Source organism: Ylistrum balloti, unplaced genomic scaffold (assembly GCF_031769215.1).
Source record: "Ylistrum balloti isolate Yb309-2 unplaced genomic scaffold, AGI_CSIRO_Ybal_v1 Utg370708, whole genome shotgun sequence".
Lineage (NCBI taxonomy): Eukaryota > Metazoa > Mollusca > Bivalvia > Pectinida > Pectinidae > Ylistrum > Ylistrum balloti.
The window spans coordinates 116,562-137,790 of record NW_026782424.1 but is presented as its reverse complement, the minus strand read 5'-3'; positions in this window follow the sequence as shown (position 1 = coordinate 137,790).

The window sequence follows — 21,229 nt, the reverse complement described above, 5'->3', positions numbered from 1 at the left end:
AAGTCAGGCCCAGGTGCTTTAGACGCGTCAAGTATACTAATAGCATCAGAGACGTCCTGCTGTGTAATAGTAATATTTTCTAGTATGATAGTAATATTGTCATGATTAACTGGAAGGGGTCGATGTAAGTCGTTAAGTTCGGTCTGTTGAATAAAGTAGTCATTAAGAATAGTGGCTTTTTCTTTATCATCAATGTACTCTTGACCATTATAAATGATCATAGGTACGTCAGTAGTTTTACATGAAAAGTTAGTTAATGAGTTCAAGACTTTCCACCAATTTTTAGAAGAGTTAGGAGTGGTTTGAAGGTAAGATGATATTTTTTTTGTAATAATTACTTTTCGCCTGCCGAATAGCATCAACACATGTATTTCTTACTTTTCTGAATGTTTCCCAATGAAGTGGGTTCTGTGTAGTCTTGGCTTTTGCATGAATTCTTTTTCTAGTTCTGATCAATTTACGTATATTATTGTGCATCCAAGGCGGGTCAGCTTTTCTTATTGTGATACATTTGTTTGGTATTGTCTCTGAAGCTATTTGAGTAATTGTTTTTGTAACATAATCTGCATCGAGATCTGTAGATAATGCTTCTGTATCATTCCAGGTAATGTTATTTAATTTCTCATAATTGTTAAAATTGCAATCTTTGTATAACCATATACGACGTTTGGTGCATTTACTGTTCGGTGGACGTTTGAATTTCAGATACGCATATATAGGACAGTGATACCTTATATTACTTTTCAGAAAAGGATCACCTACATGGGATTGTTCAACAATACCATCATTGCTAACGAGAAACACATCTAGTAAGGATCTTGAGGTTTCTGTGAAATGTGTTGGCTCATTTATTAGCTGCTTTAAAGCGAATTTGTTCATAATATCTTTAATTACACTGTTATTCGTGGATAGAATATTGTCATTCAAATCACCAGTAATAAGAATGTTTGTAATACCTGTACTAAATGCAAGTTCTATAGAGTAATGGATTAAATTCCAAGTTTGGTCGTTGATGTTTGGGGGGGCGGTAAAAAGTGCCAAGTAGCAGTTTATGAGATTTCAAATGTAATTCTAGCCATACACTTTCAACACTCCTGACCTCGAGATCTTAACGCCGTTTGACAATGATGTTTTTCCGAACATAGACCGCGACACCGCCACCAATTCGCGTTTGTCTGCTTTGACAAAAAGGTGGATAAAAATGGCCGTGAATGAGATCATCAGACGACTCGTTTGAGGGGTTTAGCCATGTTTCGGTAAACGCAAGCACGTCAAAAGTATTCAGTTCAGTAAACAATACATCGATTTTATGAAGGATACTTTGCACGTTATAGTGAACAACACTTATGTGTTCGTCCGCTGTAGTTGGACCTGGATTGCTTTCTACATCTCCACATTGAACAAGAAGATCATATAAGACTACAAGAATGTCTAATAGTAAAATGAAAGTAAGTAAGACATACCAATTCTGACTTACTTTATGTGGATGTACCTTTTTAGGACCTCTAGCTATTACACCTATACCGTATAGGAAGATACAAGTGATAATGGGTAAGGCTTTCCATCCAAAGTTAAGTACCAGGTTTACTGCCAGTACAGTAATTGGATCTAAGCGTTTGTGTAAGGGTAATGTTAGGGATTTGTCATAGAAGGCGCCGGTAAGAGTTCGGTGGCTTATTACGTCACTCGGCATCAGGTAATACCAGATACGTAGGAGAGGTAAGTACTTTTAAACACAGCGCCTTCTACGCTTGAGAGTTCAAATATAATTATCAGATGAATAATGAAAAGTTTCACAAAAATTGTATACATGATCAGTACTCGGATGTAATGCATTCCAGTAACAAAAGCAATGAAAACAACAAAGTGTATATACATATAAAGAAACATATGGAGACATTTTGCACCATGGAGTTGAGATAAGGTAAGTATTCAATATGTACATGTGCAGCAAAGTTGGCTAGCAAACGTTCAGAGTAATAAGATTGGTTTCGGTATGTGATATCAATATTTAATTATTAGTTAAAGTTAGTTATAGATATAATGGTTCCTATATCCTACGTCTGGGTATAATAAGTACAACAACGCTGCCAGTATTCAGCGTTCAGTAGAAACTAGGTTGCAACTCTCTAAAAAAGTCCACAGAGAGCTGGAACCGCGGGGCTTACATGAAACCCGAATACGTAGGGGTAGAGACACTTACGATCGGAATCAGATCGTGTACAAATACATATGGTTAATCTGAAATAGAGTCCGTCGATCCACCACCGGGTTTGGGAGCCGAGTCACGATTCCTATCGACGACATGGCCGTAAGGTACGAGATCGCTCTCGCGTCGAATAGAGACTCTTTCACCCGCGAGGTTTTTAATGAAAATCTTGCCATCAATTGACCAGGTTTGCAATATTTTCTTGGTTTTCACTAAATTCCTTGCGTGGTAAGAGATTGAGTTTCTAATCTTGGTTAGATCCTCGTTAACACTGTGTAGGCATTGTATCCTGATAATGAAACAGTTATTGAAAAGTAACACATGATTCAAAAACATTCCTGCTACTTTTTTATTCAGATCAATTATTGATGTTATTGAAACTTGGGATTCTTTACGATGGTTTATTTGAGTAATTAAAAAACATACTGAAAATACCAACATGTCAACATAATCATAATCCAAACTCAAATTCCATAAAACTAGGGCAACATATAAACAAAGGAGAAAATTACATGGAGACTCCTGAAAATGCACAAGGAGAATAAGACCAAGTGTTCCGTAAGGATAAGATAATACACGATGACAACATAATATATATATATTGACACCAATTCACATACATGGTCTATCGTTACTGATAAAGAATCTTTGCGCGAAATTGAATTCTTGTTAACTGCCCCATTCGGAAAAATCATATCATTTAACAATGTTCAATATATTTGTCCATTGAAATGGTGTGTTTTGAACTTTAAAATTTATGTTAGAAAACGGTAATGTTTAAGTAGTGCATTGTTAGACTTAAAAATCACTAGTGCGAATTTACAAATAACAATTACAGGACTTAGTAGAAGACACTGTCCCATATTTGAGTTGTACGCTATCGAATGATTGTATAATATTCTGTAAGAAATATGTAGAATTTGAAGCCTGAATTTGTCAATATATTCCTAATAATGTTTATAATATTCTGTAAGAAATATGTAGAATTTGAAGCCTGAATTTGTCAATATATTCCTAATAATGTTTATAATATTCTGTAAGAAATATGTAGAATTTGAAGCCTGAATTTGTCAATATATTCCTAATAATGTTTATAATATTCTGTAAGAAATATGTAGAATTTGAAGCCTGAATTTGTCAATATATTCCTAATAATGTTTATAATATTCTGTAAGAAATATGTAGAATTTGAAGCCTGAATTTGTCAATATATTCCTAATAATGTTTATAATATTCTGTAAGAAATATATAGAATTTGAAGCCTGAATTTGTCAATATATTCCTAATAATGTTTATAATATTCTGTAAGAAATATGTAGAATTTGAAGCCTGAATTTGTCAATATATTCCTAATAATGTTTATCTATAATATTCTGTAAGAAATGTGTAGAATTTGAAGCCTGAATTTGTCAATATATTCCTAATAATGTTTATAATATTCTGTAACGAATAGCAAGAAATGCCATCAAGCTTTAACTTATAATACTTTGTAACGAACCCTTCAAATTATGAAGTATACATTTGTTAATATATTCCTGATGGTTTTAACCTATAGTATTCTGCATCGAACCCTTAGAGTTTAAAGCATGAATTTGTCAATATATTCCTGATGGTTTTAACCTAAACGCCCTATGTTGTGAAACATCATCATATACATTTTGTTTCTATAAATGTTTAACATGTAGTATCTAATATCAATACTATTTACTGTCTTATAGACAACAATCAGGACTAGATCCTCAAATTTCTTGGTTACTAAATTGACACATACTCAGGCAAGGATGATTTTTGTTTCCATGTTCTCATTTCCGGATAAATACTGATTGTTGTTTCCGTGTATTAACTGCTCCCGTGAAAAACTCGATAAATGATAGATAATAAACAATGCTAACAAAAAATACTGTTGATAGTGTATTTAGATAAATGAAAAATGATGAAATCTTGCATGAATATTATATCAATTTGTTACGTTTATTTATATATAACTTTGTAGTTTTACAATGATAAGTAGCATATAAATTTATGCGAAGCTTTGCCACATTTAGTTGGCGATGTCAGATAGTACACATCATAATCATATGAGAAAATGTGCAAACTGATCACAAAATTCACGTTGATTATCACCTACTCCTAATATATCAATTTTGATTCATCGTGAAAAAGCATATAAAGGTGAAATTATTGAAATATAAGATAGAGGATAAAACAATCTTCTACATTATGCATGTGTTTGTTATCAAACTTCAATATTAAATGCACCGTTTATTTTCAGGAAACGCTTATCTTCAGATATGAAATTTGCTATTTGGACGGAAACACAAAAAATGTAATGTCATGCTTGTAGATGTACTATTCTATAATGTAGCACCATACTTGTTCAAACATAACGGGTGTTGCCGTTGAAGCAAAATACGCTTCTTCATCCCTGAACACCTTGTCTAATTCTCCTTGTACCTTTTTCAGGAATCTCCTTTTAAATATTTCTTTCATGTATATTTTTTCTTAGGTTGATCAAATTTGTGTTTAAATTATGACCCCGTGAACATATCGTTAATATCTTTCGTATCCTTTGTCTATTTCAGGCGAATTTGAAAGTAAATTATGGGATAGGTGCTTTTGGGGTTTATTCATCAACTAAATAAGCCTTATTTGATATTTCCATTCTTCGAAAAACTGATTGCGTACATATACGTCACAAATAGTAGTCGTTGCATTCAATGGAGTGTTATATTTACCGGTAAAAAACAAAAATGTACAAACACACACTATTCGCCACCTAGCGAATAGTTGTAAGATAGTAGAAACGCAATATATGATATTCCGGAAAAAATCTTCAATAATGACGTTCTTTCGGTTATATCTTGTGCCTAATAGGTAAAGTTGTTTCTTTTAAATCTGCAAAGTGAAACCGATTCTGTCTGAAAATACCAAGTCTGTTATCTTTTTATTCATAGATTTACATTGATGTATACAGATAATCAACAAAACAGTAAGTATGATATTATTTGAAATTGTCCGTGTAACCCACACCTTCAATATATATATAGTGTATCTTTACCGCAAGATGTGTTTGTTTCTTTCTACATAAATATTACTTCCTAACGCCCCACTTGGCAAGGGAGATAATCAGTTTTATCAAACGTAATAGACTATAATACAACCGAAAGAACGTCACGATAGAAGATTTTTTCCAGAGTATAATATATTGCGTTTCTGCTATCTTACAAAAAATACGGGAACATCGTCATTTTATTTAAGCGTCTTTGAAACAAACATTTCTATTGAATATGATGCGTGTATCATCCGATAACAAAATTACGAAGTCATTTTACAACGTCAGGTTTAATTCGCCGATGCAGGATACAAGAAAATATAGAAGAAAAGAGTAAATGCAAATCTAAGTTTCAAATACAATTAGCATAAATCCTGAAATTATATTGATAGTGTACAACCCCAACTTAACACCTAATAATGAATTATCATATATTTCATTTTGTTTTAGTTTTAGGAACATCTGTAAAAACGAGGTAACCCGAACGGATCGCCAGAATGCTCTCTGTCAAGACTTTTCCAACATGACGACATTGGGATACAATCTTCTCTTTAATGAAAGTACAATTACGACTGAGGAGTTGATCAGTATTGCTCTAGGTGCGTGGTGTACAGGGTGTAAATAATTTATCAAGTATTTTAGTGAAATCATTAAAAAAGATCGTCGGGATGGTTATTATTATTATTGCATTCTTAACGTCTCGTCAACATATAAAAAGTCATTTGGGCCATCAACCTGTTAAACACACAGCGATCGAAAAGGAAATAACATTAAACCAACAAAAAGGTAAAAGACAAATGTTAAAACTCTTAAATGGGTATATTAACACAAAATTTTAAAATGGTTATTATATAGACCAACATCTTTCAAGTAATGTAGAATTTCATAAAATCTCAACAGTTTCAAAAAGGGGTTTTAGACATGAAATATTACGATAGAAACATTCTCGAGTAGACAGGTCAATGCAGTCAAATAAAAAATGTATAACGGTGAATGGCTTATCACATCCTATGCACCAAGTATTTTCTTCGCTTTTCAACATTACGAATGCGTAAGGTATGTATGGCCCATCCGAAGACGGGCGAGGGCAACTTCGTCTCGGCGGTTGTCTCTATAGCATTGATACTATTCACCGATAACAGGTGTTACGAAGTACAATTTATTATTGGTATATGTTTTCCATACCTCCTGCCACTAAGCTGTTATAATTTGTTTAATAAATGGTTTAAAATCGGTAAAATGAAGTTTAAAAAAGCAGGTGGTAGCAATAAAGCTTCCTTTGTGACACGATTTGTTTTAGTCGGGATGAACAATACCTATAATGCAAACTCTATCATTTGACATTTTCATTCATTTACGAATCCGATATCATATATTTACTTAAAGTTCATTCCTGGGTATTGATTACAAATAGAACGTGATTTGTGCAGGATTTTTGTTTAAAGAAAATAATTGTTCTAGGACGTCGACATAATAGGATTCTAGAGTCCATCTTTTGTTATTAAATATGGCCTGTATGTTTCCTGAATAAAAATGTCTTCCAAAAATTAAAACATGTCGGATAAAAAGAAAAAAAACCTGCCATTGGTCTTGTGCTATATGAACGTTCAACAGTTTTCAAAATAATTAATTTTTGTCAGATGTCTTATTCGTTATAATTTTTTACTAAATATAATTTCCTAGAATTGCGTATATCTAAGAAATTTTGGTTTTAAAGAATATTTGTGAAACACGGGCCAAACGACTTACAAAACATTTAACAACCTGCCAACTAATAGAAAAAACGTTGTGTTTAAAACAATATAATCACGATCTTGAATATCAAACAAACATGCGATCATAATACGGTATCCCTCTGCTGGTTTCTGACAGCAATATAAGAATAAACTATTAAAGTATTTTAAAGAATTGTTTCAACATTGGTTTCTAGAATGTCATTATCATGTTTCATATATCTATTTGCAGGCGAAGTTGAAAGTAATGCAATCTGCGTTTACTACAGGCAAGTACTATTTTATTAAATAACATATTTATTGTTTATTAATTTTCGTTTTGTTTTTTGTTTTTGTTCTTGTGTATTTGAATCATATTTTCTTGCTATCGCAATCGCCATAGTAGCAGATTCTAAAGTGTTTCAGTTTTTCGATGCAGATCGTACCAGGATGAAGTCGAGAATTGTTGTGCTGGATGGTCTGGCGACCACTGTGATCAGCGTAATTATTATCTAACAATGACTTCAAACAAAGAAATGAACTGACGACACATCATTGAACAGTACTTGCAATACAAATTTCAGAATAAGATACAACAGAGACAAGCAATGAATGATACTGTTAATGTGTTAAAATGAAGAAGAGAAGGCAACATCAGAAAAATCACAACTGGTAGAAATCGATGTTAAAATATACATGTATCCATGTAAATCTTTCTTTTGTTCTGATGAAGCCATTGTTTTATTTTATTTATTATTTTTTTTAATTAAGATTATATTCAGATGTAGGATGTTTTCTTTTTTCTGTCGAACAATGCTTATGACTTATTAATCAGTATTGTTATATGTTATCCAACATCGTCTATTTCAGCTGTCTGTAACACTCCCTGTGTTAATGGCTATTGTTCTGCCCCTGACATATGTACATGTACGACAGGGTACACAGGATACACATGTGAAGACACATCGGGAGGTAAATAAATATATATATATACTCAACAAAAAAGAAAGGTTAACATGTTTCCTTGGCAAATACATGTAAATGAGTGAATACAAAATGACGTTTGTCCAATATTAGAAAATATTACAAAATCCAAGGGGGTTACCAAAATCATTCATGCGTGAAAGTCTGTATTAGCGAAAAAACTGCACGAGGTTTTCTGCGACTAACTTGTATCTTCGCTTGAATTTCATAAACATTCAAACTGACAACTGTTCCTTAGATGCTTAGGACTTAGAAATCACCGAATCTTCCTATCTATCAACTTTGTCATTATGCCCCGGCTGTCACAAGTACAGAGAGAAAGGGCTGTAGGCATGATCCAAGCTGGGGAGTCTCGCCGTCGAGTTGCACGGCATTTTGGTTGCAGTGTTAAGACAATTTGCCAGTTGGTAAGTCGTTTAAACCAAACTGGGTCAACATCCGATCGTCCCCGAAGCGGCCGACCCTGTAAAACGACCGCCAGGGATGAGCGTCGTATACGATTGATACACTTGCGCAATCGATTCGTAACCGCAGTAGAGACTACAAGGACATTGTTTGGGCTTCGTGTCTCCGCAAACAGTCCGCAACAGGTTGAGGGCCTACCAATTGAAAGCGCGGCGTCCCTACACTGGATCCAATTTGTTGCGAGGTCACCGTAATAATCGGCGTAACTGGACCCGTGTTCGCCGTCGTTGGGCTTTACGACAATGGAACAATGTTCTATTTTCAGATGAGTCCAGGTTTTGTCTGCAACACGGTGACGGAAGGCGCAGAGTGTGGAGGCGACGAGGGGAGCGTTTTGCGAACTGCTGCGTCGCAGAACGGGACCGCTTTGGCGGCGGAAGTGTAATGGTTTGGAGTGGTATTTGTAGGGGGACTCGTACCAGGCTTGTTGTGTTAAATGGTCATTTAACCGGCATTCGATATCGGGACGAAATTTTAAGACCAGTGGTTCTGCCATTCTTAAGACGCCATGGCGTTGGCGCCATTTTTCAACAGGATAACGCATCAGCGCACTCCAGTGGCGTCAGCAGAACTTTCTTGCAGCAGAATAAGGTACAGGTGTTAGATTGCCATCTAAATCACCTGATTTGTCACCGATTGAGCATGTCTGGGACGTTCTTGGGCGACGCGTGAGAGAACGTCAAAATCAGTCGTCAAACTTGCAGGAGCTGGCCCAAGCCTTGATCGCTGAATGGAACAACATCTCTCCTCGAATTATCCTCCGGTTTACGAGTTCCATGCGACGACGCTGCAATGCTGTTTACTTCGCAAACGGAGGCCATACCCGTTACTAATGGTGTTACCTTTGAAATTGACCCCAACGTCCTTTACAGTCGAATAAAATCAACTGAACGCAAAGTTTTATAATGAACAATGACTGCAGTTTTATCAGAATTGATCAATTACTTTATTCGTACATGATTGGTAAGGATTGATGAAGTTGTTAATCAATTAATCACAGAATAAAGTAGTGTTACCTTTCATTTTTTGCTCAGTATATATTATATTTATATGAATGATGTATTTTCATTTTAAATCAACGAATCTGTCAGCTTACCATCTGTTGATATGAGTTCTAGAAGATTTGTTTTTATTTTGATGCATAATATTTGAAATTATGGCGAAGTGTTATGACCGCCACAGTGACCTCATTAATAAATATTCTATTCCTTTGTGTGGTATGACACTGAGCGTGTTGGATTCTTGTTAATTTGCCTGTTGATTCCGTAGTTGTACATTGTTCTCATTTGAGAACGTGACATTATTTACTTGGATTGACAAAAGGAAAATGGTTTACATTACTATTACGGAACACCTGGTCTTATTCTCCATGTACTTTTCTAGGAGACTCCGTGACAATCTTTCTTTTGTTTAGTTTGGATTAGGATTAAGATAATGTTGACATGTTGGTATGTTCTTGCTCCTTGTTTTTGGAAGGATACTACGACCTACTGCAGTACTGTTACGGTTCGACAACCTGCCATGGACCTAAAGCTGAGAATTTTACACAGGAAAGAGTCACTATGAGAGAATGTTGTGAATCGTCCCAAGAAAACGGATGGGGAACCGATGGACAACGTTGTGACGACTGTGCTAGTAAGTGATAAGTCTTCTTGAAGCTTGGGTTTCATGATATAAATTAACACAAAATGGCCGTATACAAGTCAGTCGGGTCATGAATTGCATAAATCTTCTTACAGATTTTAACAGGCCGATCAGTGTTATACACCAGGATGAAGACGTTGGATTCCGAACATGTGTCAGTTTTGGAAGATACTACTATCGAACATTTGATGGAAGAGAATACAATTTTATGGGTACCTGTAAATATGTGTTGTCGGCGGATTACGCGGGTCAGTGGAAAGTCCTGATGGAATATGTAAACTGTAACTCGCCTGTCACGTGTAGTAAGGTAAAACACGATTTTTCATCCTAAAACCACAGTAAGTTTAGATTATAAATTCGTCATAAAGCTCTACATATTTAATCTCGCGAGATGAAGCAGAAGAGACTTACTCATCCGGAACACCTGGTCTTATTCTCTTTGTGCTTCCTCAAAAATCCCGATATACAAATGTTTCGTTTTGCTCATACTTGGCCTAGTTTTTTTAAAACTGAAATTGAGTTATGATTATGTTGACATGGTGGTATGATCTTTCTTTCAAGTGCTTTCATGTGCCGTAGAATCTCATTTTCGTTGGGATCAAATCTCCCACAGTCTTTCAAAAGAATACTTATTACTTGGCACATGATTTTGTAAGTATAGAGACTCTTTAAATCCATTTGTAGTATCAAGTCTTGCTATGTCTAACTCTTTTATAGTTTGTGGACATAAAAAAATTCTTGGATTAAGACAACCAGTGTATGCAGGATGAATTCTACAACAATCATGCTCCAAACCAATGACAGACTTGATATTGCCCCAATGTTTGATGTTATGGTCTTACAACAGTAAATGGTTCACCTTCTTTGCACATCATAAATATTGTTTATATGTAGTACTATATTTTGATAATGTGTACAAGTGTGCAGATGTATCTATTGTCAGAAACTCATCGTACACTTCCACTTGGGTGAAACCCTCGAGATATATAAAGGCAGATGTTACATAAACGGACAAGAAATTGTTTTGGAGGATCAAGGATCCGTTTCTACGTCGAGTACGTATTTACAATACCAATGAGTACCTTCCGTTTCCAGTTTTACTACGTAAGGTGTTACTATCCCCCCCCCCTCCCTTTTTTTCATTTTTGCAAAGAACAGACTGAACAGATTAATAGAAATTTTCTTCCATTTAAGGTTTTTATCAAACAATACCTATTTTCTTGTATCATATATGTGGTTCTTTGATCTATGTTTTACAATTTTAATCTTCAAATTCAATTTTCTATATTGTTTTCTGTTGTACAGCGTACATGTTGAGACGAAATAGCGACTGGGTACTTGTTTCCACATATGACACCAAGTTGAGGTTAAAGGTCGATGTCATGACAACTGTGTACTTGACTTTGGAAAACTCCTATGCCTCAACTTTATTGATGGTTGTAGGACTCTGTGGAAACAGTAACGGATTCCATCTAGGTAAGCGGTTGGATCAAAGTTATGTCGATACGGTGGGATGAAATGGTGAATAACCTGCATGCTCTGGTGTGATTGCAGCAGGAACAAATAAAATAATAGGATATATAGATTAAGAATAAGAATTCTTTTTTCTTTTTAATTTGATTCAGTTTTTGCCCTCGATCAGTCGACAGAAATGTGTTAATAGGTGAAAAACAGGTCATCCTACATTAGATTTGAATATTATACCACGGTTAACAGGCGGTAATCCGCACGGAAAAATAGTAAATATCCGTGTTCATTTCATGTAAAACAGATGACTTCATGACCCGGAGGTTTGTTATAACCAGTGATGTGGCAAGCTTTGCGAATTCTTGGGTCGCCCAGGACTATAGTGCTGTGAGTAGCTTTTCTTAATATAATTGTTTAGACGTTGTCTTATGGTTTTCGTTTTAGCATGGTTAGATATAGACAGAAGAAAATAAAAATACTATTCATACCATACAAATGAAATACAAGTTCTTTCCAATGGAGCGAAAAACTGCGGATACTTATTCAATAGTGATGGTTAAAAATGTTTAATGCACAGTCTCGAGAAACCTTTTTAAATATTCTAACCTATTGATTGCAATCTCCTTTTGTATTTCATTGTGTCAAATTGACTCAAGTTAAAATATTATGGTTATCTTTCTATTTAGTGTGCACATGCTCTACATATTCCGAATTATTGTTCGGAGACAGATAGAAGTGAGGCCCAGGACGCATGTGATATAATCTTATCCGAGATATTCATGGAGTGTCGTGACAAGGTAAGTTTGAACCGAGAGTGTTTGTTTGCATGATATTTTGCGGGTTTATGTCCTCACGCGAGACTCAACCTTTAGGCCCTGAGCATCACTGACGTGTCCGACAAAGGCAGAAACAGCTGTATGATGTACAATATAGTTTATTAAAATGGATAGGCTAACTCACAAAGTTTAGTGTTTTTCAGACCAGTTCTATTAAACCATTCAAGTTAATTACTCAACACTTTGTAGAGGCATCAAGCTGGTACTGCAGTAGAAGTTCTCGATCTCAATACTTTATATGAAACTGTTTAAAACAACAACTGAAAATTTAACTTGTTATAATGAAATTTAAATATGATTGCATGTCTGTCTTTTTAACAGTAGTGAGCGGGGGATAATGTCATGCTTTGTGTTAACCCTTTGACATGTAGTTTGAATCTCAATTTTGTACCGTTCACAGTTTAGCTACGTTGGATGGCACCAGATGTGCATGAACGAATTCTGCCAGGCTCCAACAGAGGAAAAAGAATTTGTTTTATGTAGAGAACTTGAAGGCTACGCCCAAGAGTGTGCATTACACGGAATCATCGTGAACTGGAGAAGTCCTTCTCTTTGTCGTATGTTGAAAATATTTTAAACTTAATAAAAATGTTATGATTGGACAAAAGTTTACAATGGAGTTGAGCAGATGCCAATCTCGGTATTTCTTCAGTTACTTTTGATCTATGATCAGAAATGTAAAGTTTTTTTTTTTCTTTTTTTTTTTTTTGCTTTTGTTTTTGTTTTTACATTTCGAGAACGTTATGCATATTTCACAAATAAATCACAAACGATTTGGCAGTTTTGCAACAGACGCAAATATAGAGATGTTTTGCTTTGTTGTACAAAGAATGAAACGTAATACATACCCACAGCAAGTGCTTATTATTTTACATGAAAATATCGAAATAAATTTTATAAGATCCAAACACTAACTGAAATCCTGTTAAGGATAAATTAAATACAACATGCGCATTAGATGATACGAAAGTCACCTGATACTTAGTAATTAGTAATTTGGTAGTTGGTCATGCAATGTCGTATTGTAAATAGACCATCTTAATTGCTGTTCAAACAATTCAAATCATAGAATTATATGTTGTCATATTATCATTTATTAGAATTTAGATCAAAACGTAGAGATGACATAACCCTAATTTTTTGATTTTAAACAAGTCATTATAATCTAATAAAAATCAACGCGGACAAATTATTGGACGCTGTCGGTCTTACAGGTTTATTCCACACGATGTCACTTAATTGACATGCACCCTGGATACACTAATTAGAAAAGAATTAGATATCTCTGATTTGTGAAATCATAACTGACCTCTAGCTTGTAGACAATATCGTCTGCAGAAGCGTGTCAGTTAAGGGTTATACATATAACTCGGTGTAATGTTATTCCATACACTGAACAAGAAATTAGATTTCTTATCAATATTAACAGATAAGTATAATTTTGATTGCAGCTCGATCTTGTCCATCCGGCTTTATCTATAGTGAGTGTTGTTCCTTTTGGCCGCGTACATGCAGCGATATATTTGTAGACAGAACAAATACTCATTCAATCACTGGTCCGTGTGTGTCGGGATGTGAATGTCCCAGCAATTACGTACTGCAAAACGGACAGTGTGTTTTACCGTCAGAATGCCACTGCCACTTCAAAAAACAAAGCTACGCTCCAGGAGACACCATGCGTATCGACTGTAATGTTTGGTAAGTTTATTTTATTTAACTTGAGGATGTAGTGTTTTGACCCAATTCAGTTTTATCACATACACTGACATGCTTCGACCACATTACGACAAACATCAAATACTCTACCTTTAGTGGTCTCCTTCTGTAAGGATAGCGTTTGTTTCTATTTTCCTTTCGGTTTTGTTGTTGTATATAAATTGTTCTCTTTTGAAGACGTGACATTACTCACTTGGATTGACCATGCTTTATATGGCAGGTGTCGTTGATAAAGCAGAAGACGCTTACTCTTCCGAAACACCTGGTTTTAGTATCTTTCTAGTTTTAGGAGTGTCTATGTTCATATTTTGCACTAGTTAAACTGAATTTGAGTTTGGTTTATGATTATGTTATCGTATGGGTATTCTCTTGTTTCCTGTTCCCTGGTAGAGACATACGAGAGTCTAGAATATTGGTATTTATTACACGCTGTAAACATGTGGTCAGACGTAAGTAATATGCCTTGAATAATTTGGTTTGCACTTAAAAAAACATTGCGGTCATTGTCCGCTTCGAACACGTGTATCTTCAAAAATTAACGTATTACTATCCATACAATTTTGCTATTGTACAAAACTGGCATATAATTTTGTCAAATATGCATCGTTAATATCTTTTATTCAGTATGGCAATTTTGACTATTGTTATAAATATTATATTACTCACAGAAATGTACGCAGGTAATGATATTGTATTGCGTCGAGATCAAAGATATGATATTTCATTTTTTGACCTTGAAAACCGACAAGCCAAGGAAAACAGGTGTGGACATGACAGAACAATAAATGAAAACCGACAAGCCAAGGAAAACAGGCGCGGACATGACAGAACAATAAATGAAAACCGACAAGCCAAGGAAAACAGGTGTGGACATGACAGAACAATAAATGAAAACCGACAAGCCAAGGAAAACAGGTGTAGACATGACAGAACAATAAATGAAAACCGACAAGCCAAGGAAAACAGGTGTGGACATGACAGAACAATAAATGAAAACCGACAAGCCAAGGAAAACAGGTGCGGACATGACAGAACAATAAATGAATGCCGACAAGCCAAGGAAAACAGGTGCGGACGTGACAGAACAATAAATGAAAGCCGACATGCCAAGGAAAACAGGTGCGGACGTGACAGAACAATTAATGAAAACCGACAAGCCAAGGAAAACAGGTGCGGACATGACAGAATAATAAATGAAAGCCGACAAGCAAAGGAAAACAGGTGCGGACATGACAGAACAATAAATGAAAACCACCAAGTCAAGGAAAACAGGTGCGGACATGACAGAACAATAAATGAAAGCCGACAAGCCAAGGAAAACAGGCGCGGACATGACAGAACAATAAATGAAAACCGCCAAGCCAAGGAAAACAGGTGCGGACATGACAGAACAATAAATGAATGCCGACAAGCCAAGGAAAACAGGTGTGGACATGACAGAACAATAAATGAAAGCCGACAAGCCAAGGAAAACAGGTGCGGACATGACAGAACAATAAATGAAAGCCGACAAGCCAAGGAAAACAGGTGCGGACATGACAGAACAATAAATGAAAGCCGACAAGCCAAGGAAAACAGGCGCGGACATGACAGAACAATAAATGAAAGCCGACAAGCCAAGGAAAACAGGTGCGGACATGACAGAACAATAAATGAAAGCCGACAAGCCAAGGAAAACAGGTGTGGACATGATAGAACAATAAATGACAAGTATAGGATTCTTGGTTTGATTCTTTGCTGAAAAACTGAAAGCTAAACGTTCTAGTTCGAATCCACAATGGATGTCATTGAAAATACAATAGTTCACAGTTAATAAACCTAAATATGAATGTTACATCCTGCTACCTGAAGATGGGAGATTAAATATTGTCCTTTGTAATACGTGTGGTGACAGTGTTTCCTTCTAATCAGCGAGTTTTATTGTAGTGAGTGTGGGCAGGGACATTGGGATTGTACTAAGAATGACTGTGCTAAAACCGCCAAAATGAACGGTTTGACACACATTTCTACTCTGGATGGTAAACATTATGACCTTGCTCCAAATGCGTGCACATACATCTTCGTGACGGTAAGACTTTACTTGATGTCATTTCCGTAAATGGATATATATCAATATATTGAATTATGCTATTTGTTGTAAAAAGTATAAAGAATAACAGATAATTGATACAGAAATAGATAACGGCTTATTTTAACAGATGAAAATAAAAATAACTGGATTGCAGTTGTCTTCTACTTTACCAAGCATTATCAAGTTTTGATTTACTCGCAAAATTGGTTTCCTCAAAATTTGCTATTTCAACAAACACACATTGTATGCGGCATTGTCTGGATTGTTTTAAAAGATGAAAAATGAAAATAACTGGATAACAGTCGACTCCTACTTTACCAAGCCTTATCGAGTTTTGATTTACGTCTGAAATTAAAATTCCTCGAAGTTTAAATACACACTTTTGTATTGATTTATTCTCCCTCTTTGCAGACAAAGCCACAAGACACATATTCGGCAAATTTGGATTTTACAATAAAAGTGAAGTTTGACACCTGTGAATGGACCGTAGCTGATCGAAACTGCCTAAGCGAAGTCATTGTTATATACAAAACTACAACAATTGTGATTGAAGATAATCAAATCCTAGTAAATGGGCAAAGCTTTCTCAGAGAATTCAATACTTACCTGTATCGGGCGGATGATATCTATGTCAAGCAAGCTACTACATCTTTCATTATTGTGAAAGGATTCGCTTTCCTTCTCATGTATGACAGCGACAAGTCCCTGTACCTCACTCTGGACAGGTTCTTTATGAATAAGGTAAGGAAAAAGACATTCTAGAATCTTTAACCTAACAAAATTATCGATATAACTAGACATAATCTTGCTTTCATAGTAAAATTATATTTCTTTATTACGGCAAACATGTGTTGTTCAGAAATACTTTTTCATTTTGGAATAGAACTACTGAAATGTCTATATCGACGAAACAAAAATCCCACCTTGATTGCTGCACTATAACTCATGAGTATAGAAAACGTTTCATAGGATAAAATAACAGTATTACAATACAAGGTTGCCCATAAGGACGTCTGCCTCAATTAGTGACTGACAAAAATTGAAGAAAGCGAAAAGGTCTTGCAAACAATCTGTTTTATAAATGTATACTAAAACGAAAAAGAAACGCCGTGTAACCTAAAAAGATTCTTTTAAATGATACAATTTAATGTTACATTATTCATTCATTTTTGTCTACAATTTCATCTGTTTGGAACCATTTGTTGAAGGTTCTATCGATTATCAATGCTAATTATGCCAAAAATATCCCCCTTTTAGCGATGACCCTTCTTGTATTGCGCAACACGGCCGGACATGTCAGCATCTTGTGTGTCCTCCATGCGCAGCTGTCGCAGCCCTGATTCTTCTATGCATGGAATTCATCAGGGTGTTAACTCTTGCAATGGGGATGTTATTCCATTCTTCATGCAAGGCACGTGTGAGCTGGACCAGATTAGTGGGGGCATTTGGATGTCTCCTAACTCTCCTATCCAATTCGTCCCACAAATGCTCAATTGGAGACAAATCTGGACTGAATGCTGGCCAATCGATTGGGATTACGTTATTGTTTGCAAGAAATTGCTGACAAACTCTAGCGACATGGGGCCGGGCATTGTCTTGCTGGAATATCAGGTTCCGTGCTTGCACACATGGCACGGCAACTGGGCGAAGAATTTCGTCTCTATACCTTACGCCGGTTAAATTACCGTCAATCACGATCAAGGGTGATTTAAACCCATAGGAGATACCGCCCCAAACACATACTGAACCACCGCCAAACCTATCCCGCTCAGCGTCGGTGTAACGTTCCCCTCGACGTCGATATACACGACGTCGCCCGTCCGAACGGTAGAGAGTGAACCGGGAGTCGTCAGTGAAGAATACCCGTCTCCATTGCCTCATAGGAAAATTTCTGGGCGAGTGCGCTTGTAACCAAGCCAATCGGCGTTGGCGACGCGCAGGACTTAGGGGCAGACCAACATAGGGACGTCGGGCTCTTAGTCCATTGACGCGTAATCGGTTTCGAACCGTATCAGGATGAATATGGCGGTTATGACTGCCTATAGTGTTATTTGCAGTTTCGGTAGCTGTGAGATGGCGATTACGTAAGTGAGAAAGTCTTATAAACCGATCCTGATGTGGCGTCGTGACGCGCGGACGTCCACTTCGCGGTCGGTCGATGACCATCCACGTCACTCGCACACGTTGGACAAGACATTGAATTGTCCGAATATGTACACCAAAATGTGCAGCAACCTGAAGTTGGCCCTGACCCTTCAAAAGCATTCCTATAGCCTGTCCCCGCTGGACTTCCGTCAATCGTGGCATGGATGTAAATTACTTAATTCGAATCAAACTTTGAAAAATCAATCCGAATACTTGAACAGTATCAAAAAGACTGAAAATTTCCATTGGCGAACTCAATGACCTTCCTCCGCACGGGATTCTTGTATTCTAGCACGTGCCTCGCACGGAGCGCGGAGGTCAGGTATTGTGTGATTTTAAACACGTGTACCTAGTGACCGCGAACAACACATCAACCTGACCGAGTGTCATTATTCTTGGCGAAGCAGTAAATCATTTGTAGTATATTTAGTGTACCCGACGTTTCTTTTTCGTGTTAGTATATGTTTCGTCGCGAGGATAGGACGGCATGGTTAATTGTCTTTATCACTAGCCTTCCACCTCTGGGTTGTGGATTCGAGACCTAAGGTGGGCAGCAGTGAGGACACTTTTCTCCACCATCAACAATAAACAAAAACGTGTTATCAATTTTAACGTTGTATATATTAAGTAAACAAACCCGTATTTACTCTACAGGTGTATGGTCTGGCTGGAACGTATGATGATAAGACGTCTACAGACTTTGAGTCTCCCTCTGGGAGCTTTGAGGTGGAGCCATCCATATTCGCAGACACCTTCAAAGAGTGTTCGGATAGCTCCAATATATACGTTCACTTTTGTCCGGAAAATGTGGAGGTGAGACTATCAATGACAGCATAATCATTGTACACTACAATAGCAAATGAATCCTTATGGAACACCTATCTATATTGTATATATTTGTAGTTAGAATAATACAGATGCCCGACTCGATAATCACAAAGTTTTTATCTAATGTTGAACCAAAAGATGGTATTTTTGTTGCCTGCAAGGATCTTCGCGCGAGTATATTCACAAATCAATTCAATTACAGAAAAAAAAGTCATTTTTTATTTCTGTGTGGAGAAAAAGAATTATTATGTAAATGGGCCTTCGAGATACATGAATTCGAGATGGTGAGATTCGACTTTATATAATGTTGTGGTATTTACCCCTCATGTATGTATAGAAGATGACCTGACTCAGCAAACCCATAATTGTGATTCGAAGCATTTGGTTTTGTTTGATTCTTATACTGTTGATGAATGTTTCTTTACTTTAGTTGACGTCAGAATACTTGTGTAGTCCGATTAAAACCCATCCCTTGTTTACGGATTGCTTTGCCCGGACTAACGGTCATTACTACTACGAGAAGTGTAAGGAGGATGTGTGTAGTGGAAAGCCCGAGAATGCAGCCAGGATTGCTTGTCACTGGACAGGTGCTCTGGCTATGGCTTGTGCACAGTTAGGCCCGGAATACGTGGTGAATTGGATGGACGACCTCGTTTGGACTATGTGCAGTAAGTTATGTCGATCAGATGTAATTCATTATCTGTTATGCCACGAAATTTATTTCTTATTAAGTCATTGATACGAAACGGTCGACAGAATTATATTTATGTTGTTGTATACATTTCTCTATTTGAGATCGTGATATTACAGAATTGATTAGACCAAGATTTACATTGCGAGACCCTTTCTCTTCCACAACACCTGGTCTTAAACCCTATTTACTTTTTTTCATGCGTAGCTGTGCAAATCTTACTTTGTTAATGCTTCACCAAATTTGAGTTTTCATGATTATGATCGCTTATTGGTAATTTCTGTTTTTGAACTGAAAATGATGGGATCTGCAGCATTTGCTATGATGACGTAATAGATAACTTATTATGAAGATTCATGTAGAATCGTCTGTGTCTTTTCTCCTTAGGGAATACAACGTGAAAAAGATATATGCTGTCTTTATCGTAACATTTTGGATGTTGTATTTTGCGTTTCTCTCCTGACAACTTTGTGATTTTTCCTTTGTAGCGTCGCTCGACATTCATCCTTATTTTGTTATTTCTATGAAGCATGCCTTTTTTAAGTTTGTGATACAAATCTTTCATTTGTTTGGTATATGTTTGAACTTGGATTCCATAGCTGTTTATCAACAATGCGCTGCCGGAAGCACATACACGGACTGTGCATCGATATGCAGTGGTCGTTCACATGACCTTCAGTATCCAGATCCGTCATGCCAAGAAATGTGTGTACCCGGATGTGAATGTCCGATCGGCACGATATACAGCGAGCTCAATGGAGGGTCCTGCCTTTATCCTGAAGAAGCGGGCTGTTTTGATCCCTACTCAAACACATATGTTTCTCCAAGCGAAGTCAGATTTCAAGGATGCACGAACTGGTGATTATCGTAAAACTCTCAAATATAGTAAAACAGCTTTACAATTGAGCATAGTGTTCAGCAGATATGATCGTTTATGTTCTTTGAAGTCTACACTCGAGGCAAATTACAGTGAAACTAATCTTGATCTTTTGTTTCCAGCACCTGTGTGAGCGCGACCTGGATATGTGATGACGAGAACTGTGAGATCACGTGCCCTAAAAACCAGATTTTTAGGAAAGCGATCTCTGTTTGTGAAGTAACATGTGAAGATATTGATAAGGTTAAACCCTGTGCAAGTCTGTTAACTCATGATCGATGTGCCTGTCCCGATAACCTATACAAAACACCAAATGTAAGTTGTTTTTTTCAGTTCACTCAACACCTCTAACGCGTAATTTTAAATATCATCATATTTACTTAATGTGTTTTCGATTATCAATCAATGCATAAAATATACAAATGATTTACAATATTGTTTCATATTGTTCGTTGAAAACGATGGACTTTATCACACAAGGAGCTTTTAAAATGAGATATTGATGGTGATTATTAATCGTTTTCAATGAAAT